We start from the raw sequence: 13,959 nt of genomic DNA, 5'->3' as shown, positions 1-13,959 counted from the left end.
CATAGGCAGAGAGAGAACAGGACTCCAACCCACCTAGGATCATGACCTGACTCAAAGGAAGATGCTGAACCACTGAGCTACCCAGGTGCCCCTATTTTTAGTTATTTTTCTTCATGTCATGCTGTGAATTATTCACTAAACATTTCTAAGAATCTCAATTTTCATTTTCCACTACTCCCACTATACAACAGTCTATTGCTGGTAGGGTTTGAGACAATAGGTCTGAATTCTGAATTCTGACTATGTCTGAATACGTTTAAATTCTATTTGAATGTGTCCATCGTCTGAGGGAGGATTTGTAGGGGCTTTCTGTCATCTAGTTTTCTCAAAGGTGGTTTCCATGGGTATTTTTTCCATTCACTATGCAGATTGGTCTGTGATTAGCTGGCTTGATCTGCTGTAACAAAACTCTCTTTAAACAGCAGAACAGAAATCTATTTTCTCACGGTTCTGGAGGCCGGAAGTCTGAGATCAGAGTGTCAGCATGGTCTGATTCTGGCAAGAGCTCTCTTCCTGGCTTGTAGACACTGCTTCTCGCTGTATGCTCACAGGGCAGAGAGAAAAAGAGCAAGCTCTCTGATATTTCTTCTATAAAGGCATCAGTTCCATTATGAAGGCCCTACCCTCATGACCTCATCTAACCCTAATTGCCTCCCAAAGCTCCATCTCCAAATGCCACTACTTTGGGGGCTAGGATTTCAACAAATGAATTTTGAGTGGACACAGTACAGGACTGGCCATCTATTTGATTTTCAGTAAAAATTCAAAAGATACTTAAGAAATTATCACTGTGTCATGATCCCAGCCCCTGAAATCTGATAGAATTTTCTGCTGAGTTGTGCGTGGATATAAGAGAAAAAGAAGATCAAGGATAAATCTACCGTGTTTAGTCTGAGCAACAAGAAAGATGGAGTTTCCATTTACTGAGGTAGAAGGAAAACTAGGACTTCAATTTTATGTGTTAGGTTTGAGATGCTTATTAGACATCCAAGTACAGATGAAGAATAAGCAGGTAAACAATGAAGTTCCAGAAAGATCCAGGTCAGGATACAAATTTTAAAGTAGCCATGCTGTGTTTAGAACCATGAGACTAGAGAATACCAAGTAGGTTAATCCAGAAAGAGGAGAGATGTCCAAGGATCAGACACTGGCCAATCCCATGCTTAACAGTCAGAGAGGTGAGGATAAGTCAGCTAAGACTAAGAAGCCAATCTCACAGCCAATCTCACAGCTGGTGAGATCAGGAGGGAATCAAAAGAGCACATCTTCCTGGTGCTGAGCGAAGCCAGTGTTTCACTGAGGAGAGAAGAATAATCCAGCTCCAGGGCTCAGGCAGTGGTCAGAGTCCTGAATATGGGAGACTTAAATGGAGTCCCCAGGATGCATTTCTTATTTCTCTTAGACTTTATGTATATGCTCAGATGTCTTTATTCAAGAACTGTTGACATTCTAGACTTTGAGTTAGACATAGGACTACAAAGTAAATAACTGTGGTCTCTCCTCCTCAGGAGCTGGTTGGTTCATAGTCCAGTGGAGGAACAAGGTAATACATTAATATCTTCCATGGAAGGCTAGACGACCCTGTAGAAGTCAAGGTCTATATAGAGCCAAATGTGGATGAAGGTCAAGGTAGATTCAGTGCCCTCTCAGGAGTGTGATGAAATTGAGGATTTGGGCTGCAGAATGTCCCAGCTCCAACTGTGTGGCTTTGGGCAGGTTACAATCTCTGAGCATCTGCTACTTCATTTGCAAAATGTGCATAATAGCAATAATAATAATTCATGCTACAGGACTGATGTGCTAATGAAATGTTTATCAACTGCCCAGTACAGGGACTTTGCAGGTGCTCAGCAAATGCCAATTTCCTCCTGATGTTTTTGCCCTTGTACGTTTGAGCTCTTTAATCACAAATAGGAGGTAAATGTCTCCGGGTTAGATAGGCAAATTAAGATAACAGAGACTCAATTGCAAGTTAAAGGTCATACCTCTGGAATTAGTTGAAGATTTAGGATTAGGAAAAAGCTTCCACAAAATAACTCACCTATAGCTTCACAAATTCAAGGTCACAAAAGACAAAGACTAAGGAGTAGGTTAAAGGACACTAAGATATAACAACTAAATACCCTGTGTGATTCTGGGTTGGATTCTGGATCCCCACTCCCAAATTTCTTTTTTGCTATAGAGAATAATAGCAAGGCAAATGGAAACATTTTAATCAGTTCTGTTGATGTTGATAATTATACAGTATTATGTAAGAGAACATCCTTGTTATTAGGAAATACACGTTGAAGAATTTAGTGGTAAAAGACAGCACACCTGCAATTTAATTCCACGCGGTTCAAAGAAAGAATGTGTGCGTGTGTGTGCGTGCACTTTTACATACCTGCATGTACCCAAATGCAGAGAAAGAGAATGTTAATGCAAACGTGTAAAATGTTAGCAATTGGGTAATCTCGATGAAGGACAGATGGGAATTCTTTGTATAATAATTGAGACTTTTCTGTAAGACTGAAATTATTTCAAAATAAAAAGGGTTTTAAAAAGAAAGCTTCTATTATGAAAGGCAAAGTAAATGACTTTTATGTCATAACGACTCCGGAAATTTTACAGAGGGAAAAAAAATAAAATAAAATCAGCAGCCAGACTTTGGAGTGGAAACATTAAAATGACCCCTGCCAGAGACCTGGCAAGGTTCAGAGAATTCTGGAAGCCCTAATTAGAAGTGATGGGAACTGAACTGGTAGTATCTTGACACAGGTTCATTAGTGCGGCTACGCTCCTTTCTTTAGCACACAGTTCAACACAAGGGCGCCGTTGTATGGTTTCCAAGAGGCCCTGAAGGCACCACATCCTTTGTCAGTACTTTCTGTTTGAAAGCAAAGAAAAGGTAAAAGCTTAATTGTAGTACCAGAGCAGCAACAATCCACACACATCTGACTCTACCTATAAATGGCTGGTTTGGTATAATGCCTTCCAGAAAATTATATTCCATGATTACAATGCCACTTCTTAGAATGCTTTTATTCACATAAAGTAGAAGTCTGTAAACCTTACCCTTGCTATTTTAATTGCAACGTTTCAAAATCTAAATGATTCAGCCCTCCTTAATTTAACATGTGCATTCAAGTCTTTATTTCTGGGAAAGAATCATCACATAAAATATGGAAAATGTATATAGGCATGAAAAGAAAAAGGGGAATTAGTAATCCTAATATACTATATTATGTATAAAATATAATTATGCATATTTATGTATAAATACATTATATAAATGAATGAAATATAAAAGCCCTTGGGAATCCGTTAAAAAGTTTTCAGAATTGATAAGAATAAGTGAAAAATTCGCACATGAAAACCAGTGGAATGCTTGTACTCCAGGCTCCCACATCACCACCAAAAAAAAAAAAAAAAAACTTAAAAAATGTAAAAGACATTCTATTCTAATGAGTTCAAAGGATATGTGTTTAAAACTTTTCATTAAGATAGTAAATTAATAAATCCCATTGAGAAATAATCTTAGACAACAAAATAAGAAAAATCCTAAGGAGAAATGTATAAAATGTATATGAAACTACCTAATGGAAATAAGAGATATAAAAGATACATTGTGAATTGCTATATGGAAAAAGATAAACATAAAGATGCCAGTTTTCTTAAATTAATTTATATGTTTATTAAGTAAAATTCGTGTTGGGTGTGGGAGGGTTTTGAGGACCCAACAAAATAATCCTCTATTTAATCTTAACATATAAATAGGAAAAATTATCATGCACACCTGAAACTAATATTATGCTGTATGTTAACTAACTGGAATTTAAATTAAAACTTTAAAAAAAGATATCAAAGGGCACCTGGGTGGCTGGGTTAAGCATCACCTGGGTTGAGTGTCTACCTTTGGCTTGGGTTGTGATCCCAGGGTTCTGGGGTGGAGTCCCATGTCGGGCTCCCCACAGGGAGTCTGCTTCTCCCTCTGCCTATGTCTCTGCCTCTCTCTCTGTGTCTCTCATGAATAAATAAATAAATAAATAAAATCTTTAAAAATAAATAAATCTAAATAAGTTCTTTAAAAGAAAGCCAATAAAAGAAAATTAGCCTTACATTAAAATATATTACAAAGACCTTATAATTAAATTAATATGACTGGCATAAGCAGAAGTTGAGGAAAGAAAATAATATGAAATGGATAACAGTGTTTACAAAGATGTGGTACATTTTATAGACAACATTGTAAAAAAGGGGAAAGAGATGCTTATTTGATAACTTATAGAAAAAGCATTGTGTATATGGCACAAAAAATTAGCTGGTAAATTCACACCACACTCCCAAATGAACTTCAGTTGTGTTACAGACTCAAAAAACCATATCACAGAAAATCAGAAAAGAAAAAGAAAAGAAAAGAAAATAGAAATAAAAATATGGAAGAACTTCTGAGGCTTAGAGAAAAAAGGTGAAGGAACATTAAAAAAAAAAAAAAAATCTAGGCCTGGAACAAGATGGCAATGTAAGAGTCTCCTGAGTTTCCCTCCTCCCATGGACACATTGAATATTACAACTCTACACAGAGCAGTTCTCTCAAGAGCTAGAGACTAGCGGAAACTGAGTTTCATCAGTTTCCTATACATCAGGAAACTGAGAAAATCTCCACATCAAAGTGAGTAGGAAAGGCCGAGACACACTCTTGCCACAGACCCTACCCCGGGCACAGCGCTGGGGGGTTGTGAGAGAATAACCTCTCCCCCAGCTTCTCCCTGAAGATCCAGAGCCTTAGAGAACACATCTAGAGCCCCAACTCCTAAGGCGGGCTCCCAAGGATCTGCCCCCAAATCACAAGCTCTGAAAACGTGTGGGGCCTACACTGGGAGTCCTAAGGACTACAGCAAACAAAGAAGCAGTTGTTACCCGGCAGATGCAGATGTGCGCTCACTCGCCTCAGCTCATCCACAGGGCTCAGTGTAGAGGAAGCAGGCAAAAATGCAAATTGTCCAGTCTTTCCCTGGAAGGAACTTAACTGCACACTTTATATGAGCTGCTGCCTCAGGGTCCTGCTTCTAATTAACAGCCATCTAGGTGCCGAATACTGTTTGTCCCAGATCCAAAAGAGCCAGTAGGCATGTCCCCCACCTCCCTCTTGTCTCACTCCAACCCTCAAACCAGGTCTACAGTATCTCTCTAGGAGGAGTTTGCCCACACATCTAGTGCTCCAACGTTTACAGCCACTAATGGAGGGATGGGCCCTAAGTCATCTACCTCTCATAGCCAACAAGGCTTGCTTGCGTTCACCAGTCCCAAATGGCTATATGAAACAAAGAAGTGGTTTTTATTTTTTTAAAGATTTTATTTATTCATGCGAGACACAGAGCAAGAGGCAGAGACATAGGCAGAGGGAGAAGCAGGCTCCTTGCAGGGAACCTGATGCAGGACTCGAACCCGGGATCCCGGGATCATGACTTGAGCTAAGGCTCAACCACTGAGCCACCCATGCGTCCCCAAAGAAGAGGTTTTTAAACAGGTGCAGGAGGATGTCCCATGGCTCTACCCTTGGGCTCAGCTGAGAGGGAGCAAGGGAAAATACCCACCTCCCAGTTTCTTCCTGGAAAGGACTTAACTACATTATATATGTTCCCAGCTGCTGTCTGAGGGTCCAGTTGCTAATCAACCTGCATCTAGTTGATAACCACCATCCTCCCTGTAGATACATTGACAGTCTTGGCACACCCTCAACTTCTGGGAGCCACTAAGGGAAAAAGACAGAGGCTTGCATGATCTCAAAGGCTGGAGAGTAGACCCGGAGCTCAGACCAGGCTGAATGACTTCCAGAAGCCATCTCGGTAGCCAGTGAGGGGCATCCTTGACACTGGTAACATTGTGCATCAGATGCCATGGTACCTCGGGAAGACGTAGATTTAAAAAGTAGGGCCAATATCCATTCCCTGATGTGTCGGAGGAATCCAGGAGGTCCCTGTGTGTGACCCTTGGCTGTACCAGGCACTGACCAGCAGCGAGAGTTTCTGTTTCATCAGAGGAAATGAGGAAGTTGTCAGCCTAAAAACAATAGTCCTTGTGGAAGGGGCTTGCCCTTCCATTTCTACCCTGTAGAATGAAGGCAGGCAAGTGAGTCATATAGTTGATCACATGCAGATTGTTGTCTCCTAATCTGATAAACTCTGCTAGGCCTCGGGTCTATGACTGAGGAGTGTAAACAGACAGATCTGACTTCCAATGGCTCCAAAATCCAAGCGCAAACAGGGCTGAACTCAGACGCTGGGTGACTCGGTGGTCCAGGGATGCTTCAGCTTTCACTGCGAATCAAAGGGGCAAGGACTAGGGGACTGTGCACCCCAGAGGATAACATCTGCTGTTTCTGTGAAGATGCCATCCGAGCCTCACAACTGTAAGGGAAGAGAAATAGGAAAAGTAATCTAAGAAAGAACTTCCTAGGGGCATTTGGAGATTGAATGAGGCACATGGTCACCTGGCCTAGGCATAGAAGGCACAGGTGGTATAGTAACCACATTTTCTAGTAGCTTCTGTATTGATGCTTTGACATTGGGGCTTTCCTGACCAGGGGAGGCCTGCCCCCATCAGGGCTAGCTCATTCCTAGAGGTAACAGCCCCTACTCACCACTCACCTGCTTTATCAGTCTGTTATACTTCAGGACACTGCCCCCAATCCTAATCACCCCAGAGCCAGACATTACATAAGTAGGGGTAGCCGCTACACCTGGAGCCTGATGAAATTATGCAAACTAGCCAGGGCTAAACCTGCTTAGCCTTCTTACCCAAACTTGCACTTTGTTCCTTCTCACAAAAGCTGCAATAAAGGCTCTTGCCCACAGTTCCCTTGCTTTCTCTGCCCATGACCAACGTGAGTGCTTCCCTGTGTGACCCTGCATGGTGTGATATCTGCCTGCCTCTTACCTCTTAGAAACCACAAGCAATAAGCTATCTTTTCTTTTTTTTTTTTAATTTTTTTTTTTTTTTTTTTTTTTTTTATTTATGATAGTCACAGAGAGAGAGAGAGAGAGAGGCAGAGACACAGGCAGAAGGAGAAGCAGGCTCCATACACCGGGAGCCCGACGTGGGATTCGATCCCGGGCCTCCAGGATCGCGCCCTGGGCCAAAGGCAAGCGCCAAACCGCTGCGCCACACAGGGATCCCAATAAGCTATCTTTTCAATGCCAATTGTCTTCTGATCTGTTGACCTCCCCATACCTGAATAAAAAATAAAATATATGTTTAAAACAGCAGCTGATAGGCGGATTGTCAGCCTTGAGGCTAACAAATTTTAAGAGTTATAGTTCAATGTTTCAAAAAGGCCACAGTGTCTACCTGGCCCAGCATTTGATAAAGACAAAGTCACAAATGCAGAATTGAATTAATCTCCTCCAAATGCATCCAGAACTTCGTGGGCTTGCTCTGGAAGAATTTGTGTCTTGGACAGGACACCTGGGTAGTAACCCATTATTACCTGGCCAGACCAAATGATTGCCAGCCACACGTGGAATCATAAGTTAAATAAAGTGGTTATTTTCTGTCTCTAAATGGGGGAAGGGGAGTCATTATACAATAAAAGCTAACTGAAACACTCCCTGGCATCCCTGAGGTTGGCTGTTCCTCAATCTGGAGGTGATGAGTCCCACTCAGACCTGTGCCCCTTTCCTGCACTAGAGACCTGGGTGAGCATCCTGGAGACCACGGATGAGTGCAGATGGGACCTCTGGCAGCTGGTGGTGCATTTAAGGGTATGCATGGGTGGCCTCAGGGAAGAGTAGTGTCCAGCCCTAGGCAGCTGCTACATCATCAGGCCACCACAGTGCACCTTGGCCTGAGGATGGTTATGAGTGCTTGCCCATTGAAAAGGGGAGCAAGGATATTTGACTGATTCACCCTGGCAGTTACTAAGGGTTCTGAAGAAGCCTAATCCTTCAACTTTCCTTCTCCAGGCAGGTAGGAAATGCAGTCATCACTGCATTACTATTTAGAGCTTTATTGGGCTGGGATGCTTGAGTGGCTCACTTGGTTAAGCATCTGCCTTTGACTCAGATCATGATCCCAGGGTCCTGTAATTGAGCTCCACATCAGGCTCCCTGCTCAGTGGGGAGCTTGCTTCTCCCCCTGCTTGTGTGCATTCTCTCTCTTTCTTAGTCAAATGAATAAATAAAGCCTTAAAAAAAAAAAAAGCTTCATTGGGGGTGCCAGGGTGGCTCAGTTGGTTAGGTTTCTGACTTGATTTCTGCTCAGGTTGTGATCTTAGGGTCATGAGATCGAGCCCTTTCAGGCTTCGTGCTCAGCTCAGCATGGACCTGCTTGAGGTCCTCTCTCTCCCTCTGCCCCTTCCCCAGCTTGCATGTGTGCTCTCTCTACTGAATAAAAAAATAAAATCTAAAAAGAAAAAATAAATAAAGCTTCATTGGAGATCACAGCCTATACACGGGACCAAAATGAGGCTTCTTACCACTTCCTCCTGAATTTAACTTACCCAGTAGATGCTGGGCAGGGCGGTCTTCACTGCACAGGGGGATGTTCTGCTCAGGTTCACTGATCACAGGGAGATGACATACACACAGCTGAGGCCAAGGCTTGGGCTGGAGCCTGGGGTTATACATCCCTCAGTGAACCACCCTAATGACCCACAAACATAAGGGAATGGGCAAGTGAATAAAGACATCCCAAATATCTAACCCTCTCTTGGGGGAGAGACTGGAGTGAAGGCAGAAAACATGGAGTATAAGATGTAGAGTGGCTGGTGGCCCAGAGTAATTCTTACACAGGAGGCCTCTAGCACAGTCTGCAACCTGGGCATTGCGGAAAAAAGTGATAACAGTAGTAGTCTATACTGGCCTCCATGCCCAACTTAGGCAAATATTGCCAGCTTTTACATATGGAATAGCTCACAGTCAGGAAAATTAGTCTTGGCACCCTGTCTTGCAGATGAGGCATGCCCCAATCAGAACACCATCCAGTGAAGGACAATCCCCCCCGGAGCTGGGACACTTATCCAGGACTCCTTGGCTGTAGTCGCTGGCTCACACTGCAGGCTGTCTTCCCTACAGTCCCCGACTCCATTTCTGAGCTACTATACTACTCTTACCCTTTTTACTCTTGCACTCTTTGATTCTGCCTGTGTACATTGGCTTGCCTCTACCTCACTGTCCCCACTTTGGACCACATTAAACAGGATTCCTGTCCTGTCTGGAGCCCTGACACACCTCCCACATTGGCCAATCCTGGCCGCCAAGGCCAGGTCCTGGTCAGGTCATCCTGCCCTCCCAAAGAGCAAGGACCCAGACAACTAGGATGGCCACACACAGCAACACAGAAACATGTTTTTGACCCAGTTAACTATAAGCAGAACACAAATTACATTTGCAAATACATGACAATAATACACTAAGGGGAAATGACAGAATTTTTAATTCAATGTTTTTCTATTATCATTGTTGCATTATTATTGTTCTAAATTCTATTCTTAAAAAAATAAAATAAACTCTATTCTTAGTTCACTTTGTTTTATGTGGCTTTCACTCTCAACATCAAGGCCAATCATTATTGTTAATTATACCAAAAGATTTGCATATATTATCTATTAGCTCCTTTGTCTCTAGATCAAGAGTAGGGAAGATCCATTTAGATCCTTCCAACTAGAGAAGAAAAAAACACAAATGTTCATCTTTATTTCAATTTATTTTATAAAATCGAAAGAGAAACAGAAAAAAATTGTTAACTTTTGGCAAAGTAAAACTGGCATTCTACCTTCACAAGTTGAAAACTTTTATTATCTTATTTAACTTTATAAAAAATGGATGAAATTGATTTTTTTTAGATTATCAAAGAATATAAAAGAAAAAGAAAAGCATCACTCTGGGCTTAAAAATGTGAAGAACACTTTTACAGAATATGAAGTGCTTAGAGTATGAGCAGAAATTTTCATGACTAAGGGGGTATATGATTTGCCCAAGATTATAAGAGTGACCAAAATGGAACTGGACCCTTGGCCTCTGACACCAGTACTCTTTCCATTCTCATCCAGCTGGGAAACTGGTTGGAAGATACAACAGATGAGCCAGAGAAGAAGAAATTGTGTGTTTGTTTGTTTTTTTTTTAAAGATTTTATTTATTTGAGAGGGAGAGACAGAGCACAAGAGAGCACAAGGAGGGGCAGGGGCAGAGGAAGAAGCAGACTCACCATTGAGCAGGGAGCCTGACTCAGGGCTTGATCCCAGGACCCCAGGATCATGACCCTGAGCTGAAGGTGGACACTTAATCATCTGAGCCACCCAAAAACTGGGTCCCCCAGAAATTGTGATTTTTAATTTGTCTTCAGATCAATGTAGTCCAGGGATAGTGTCATTGACTGAAAGATATTGTTTAAGTCTCATTAATGGAAATATGGAATCTACCCATTGCCCATCATGACAATCAAAGTACTCTCCCATTCTGAGAGTCTCTACTTCTCTCAAACTTTCGAGCTTCTCCCTGAAAATTTTCCAGGATGAATTAACTTGAATGCTGAACTACACAAAAGTTATTAAAGTGGTATTATAAGTTTCTAAAGACAATCTATATGATGAAACAGACTGCCTCTAAATTAGGTTTATGAGAAATTATAATAAATGTCAGAGAATTGGAAGCCTAAAAATATGCTAAATTTATCCAAAAAGGAACAAGTCCAGTAGAAAAATTAATGATCAAGACTTTTCCTTAAATCTGAAAGGGAAATTAAGACAAGATTTAGAGTACATTATATTAAGAAACTTTTCTCTATAGGGAAAAAATCCAACATCAATGTTTGTTTAAAATGCTTCTCCTACATGGATCTTGCTATGGTTGACGTTCAAGGAACACTTCTTGATTGATTTGGTGCCTTCAAGGTAGGTCTCCCCAGAAGCATCTCTATTATATGAAGCTCTGGTAGTTTAGCCATCAGGAAGACAAGACAAAACAAAAGCTCCTCTAGCCTAAAATTTGCTAGGTTAAGGTCGAAGGGGAATAGGGTTTGGGAATTTTGTATGTAAACCACAAATTTATGTACATGAAACTACTTAGCCATTAAAAGATAAAAATTGTTCCTTTTCTTCTTATCATGTCTTTCAGGGCCTTCTCATAGATCAGAATATAAAATATCTAGAATTAGGCATAAATCTATGTTTACACAACCGTTAGTTTTTCTGAGATATCCCTGACATAGACAACATAACGATTCAAGAAACTATTGGTATTTAAATCAATATGATAAGTGTGCAATGAAACATTCTTAAGATTTCTGGAAACCTAAAATCTACTAAGTGGTCGAATGTAAACACGAGGTTAAACCTTAGGCTAGGTGGTTCTTGTGTGACATCTAGTGTTTCTGATTCATTACTGCAAAATGCCTCAGTTAATTTTAAACTGTGAGAATGAAAATGCTACATGGAATAAAAACTTATTTCATTTTAGAAAGAAATTTGGTAAGTGGGGTAAAATTACAAGATAAATAATAATAAAGCTTCTGTGTCTAAGGAGCAAAAGACTCTTTTCTCTTAATTCTTCCCATATGAAAAAAGTGCTGTATTTTCTTGCTAGTCTGATAGGGCAGAAAGACGCAGCATGTATGAGGGCTGTTCAATATTGCAGAGAAGGCAGGGGAAATGAGAGGAGGGGCACCGTGTGCCATGTGCTCACTGGGCTTGAATACTTTGGTGGGAGTTATCACTGTACTTTGAGAAACCACAGGACCATCCTAACCCCAGAAACTCAGCCTGCTGAGGTACAAGGATTTGCACACTCCGCAGTGTGGAAATGAGACCACTAACATCTATTCATGGAACATCTTGTGTCAGGCCACAAGTTACATAAATCTGTGGGCACTCAAAAACATCTGGCTGAGTAGAAGTGAGTGACAGCCTGTGCTTTGGAGTCCAACATTCCCACTCCATTTGAAATGTTTCATAGGGGTAAAAGGATGAGAAATATGGGGGACGGTGAGGTAATGACTTTGGTAGTTGTTCCCCCAAAACCCTTATACGCTGCATCAGCTGTAGGCTGGGGAAGGATCCTCATTAGCTGTCTCTTACGCACAGAAAGCCCCATTTACTCAATCCTTCCTCCTTTTGTCCTTTCTTCCTTTTTCTTCTCCCCACCCACACATCGACTTGCTCACACTTTGTCTTTTAGACTCTGCTCCTGTCCTGCCAACAGAGAAGTCTCGAGCCTCAGTGTGGCCCACTGACGGATAGCATCAGCATCACCTGGGAGCTGGTCAGAAGATACGCAGGCCTAACCCCAGACCTGCCGAATCAGAATCTGCATTTTAGTAAGGTGCCCAGGTGATTCCCATGCATGTAAGCTCGAAAAGCACTGCTTTCAACCAGAAGCAGTAGCAAATAAATTTCAGCTGACATATCAGCTCTCACACTAGAGATAGATGATTGGAGTCATGAACTGGCTTGATGAGGGTCCTGGGGCCATGAGGGGTGTCTTCCATGAGCATGGTGTGGAGTGTGGCATCTATACTTCAGATTCTAATGCTTCCTCAGTTTCTCTCTTTATGCAGCAGTTGTCACTGGGCCCCTCGTGAGTCAGGAAGCATCATCACCCCTAGACACAGGCAAGCAGAGGTCCTGCTCCAGACCTTGCCCAGCCAGGCCGCCTCTCTGGAGTACCTTCCTCAAAGCCATCCAAGCCCCTTTCTCGTGCCTGGGACTGGTCAGGGCAAAGTGCTGTCTGGGTTGGGTACCCTGCACCTGGACCTGGTCTTGTGTGGGTCCTGGTCACAGGAAGCACATCCCTCCAACATTTCCTATGCGCCTCCACAGTGGTGGGGAGCCAGCCTTGGCAGAGCCATGTGGGTAGGGCACTCTGAGCCTAGGCAGACTTGCATGGGCCCTTGGGCCCGCTTCTGCCCTTCAACATACTATCCAACACTACTCCATTTGTGCCTTACCAAGATGCCCAAGCAGCTTTTGGAATTGTCCCGGGTCCTGTGGCCAGACTCCAGTTCCAGGAGGGCCACCCAGAAGGCACAGGATTTTTCACAGGAGTGCATGAGATTGGTTGGCCAGAATGGTGCTGACACACTGCTTTTAAGTGACTTTCATGAGGGGCACAGGGCAAGTTCAAGGATGTGGGCTACTGGGGTCTACTGCTGATGCCTGGGCTTGAGCTGCAAGTGTGGGCCTGTGTGTATTGACCTTTACACATCCAACTTCCAACTACAGTGTTGCCTCTGGTTTATAGAATGCAAAGGTAGTGGGGTGGCAACCCCCATCTTTTAGCCTTCGTGTCTCCAGTCACTGGCACCCAAGGTGGTCACTCTACTCTTTCCAGGGGCTGCATGATAGTTGGACAGTCACTCTACTCCTTCCGGGCAGCTATCTCCTCCTGTGGTCTTCCTGAATGTTGGCTCAGTAACCTCAACAGGCACCTCTACTCCATCTTCTCTTCCCTCCATTGATGTAGCAACATCAAGCTGCCCCGGTCAGTCTCAAGCTAGACAAGAAAGGGACAGTTGTTGTCTGGATGGGACTGCTCTTCTCACTTGCCCTTGGGCCTCTTGCCAAGGCTTCTGGCAGGCGGTGCCAAATGAAAAATAAGGCTGTTGTCAGCTTTGAAAATGATTGCATTCTTGGAATAATGTGAGTCTAGCATAGAAGACTTCAAAAAAAAAAAATACATGGCTGGAAAAATGGAAAACTTAAAGTAAAAAGGAAATGATGGCTTCCATTTTCTTGTGTTTGCGGTCATTATCAATGAAGCATAGTGAGAATCTTTGGGAGCAATTAGAAGCTGGTATTCATGGCAGAAGGATGGATGCTATGGTATCATGAGCAAGGATAAAGTCAGGGTGGAGGGTTATTAGGGAACTTCAGAAGTGAAATTTAGATTTTAACGCAAATGGGTTAGGAAAAGCCCTGGCAGTCTAACAGCATTGCTAACCTTTTTCTAGCGGTAAGAAGGTGGTGAAGTTAGTTAGCAATGGCA

The sequence above is a fragment of the Canis aureus genome, chromosome 28, assembly GCF_053574225.1.
Source record: "Canis aureus isolate CA01 chromosome 28, VMU_Caureus_v.1.0, whole genome shotgun sequence".
In the NCBI taxonomy this organism is placed as follows: Eukaryota; Metazoa; Chordata; class Mammalia; order Carnivora; family Canidae; genus Canis; species Canis aureus.
The sequence above is the reverse complement of the archived record's forward strand: the minus strand, read 5'-3'. Positions refer to the sequence as shown.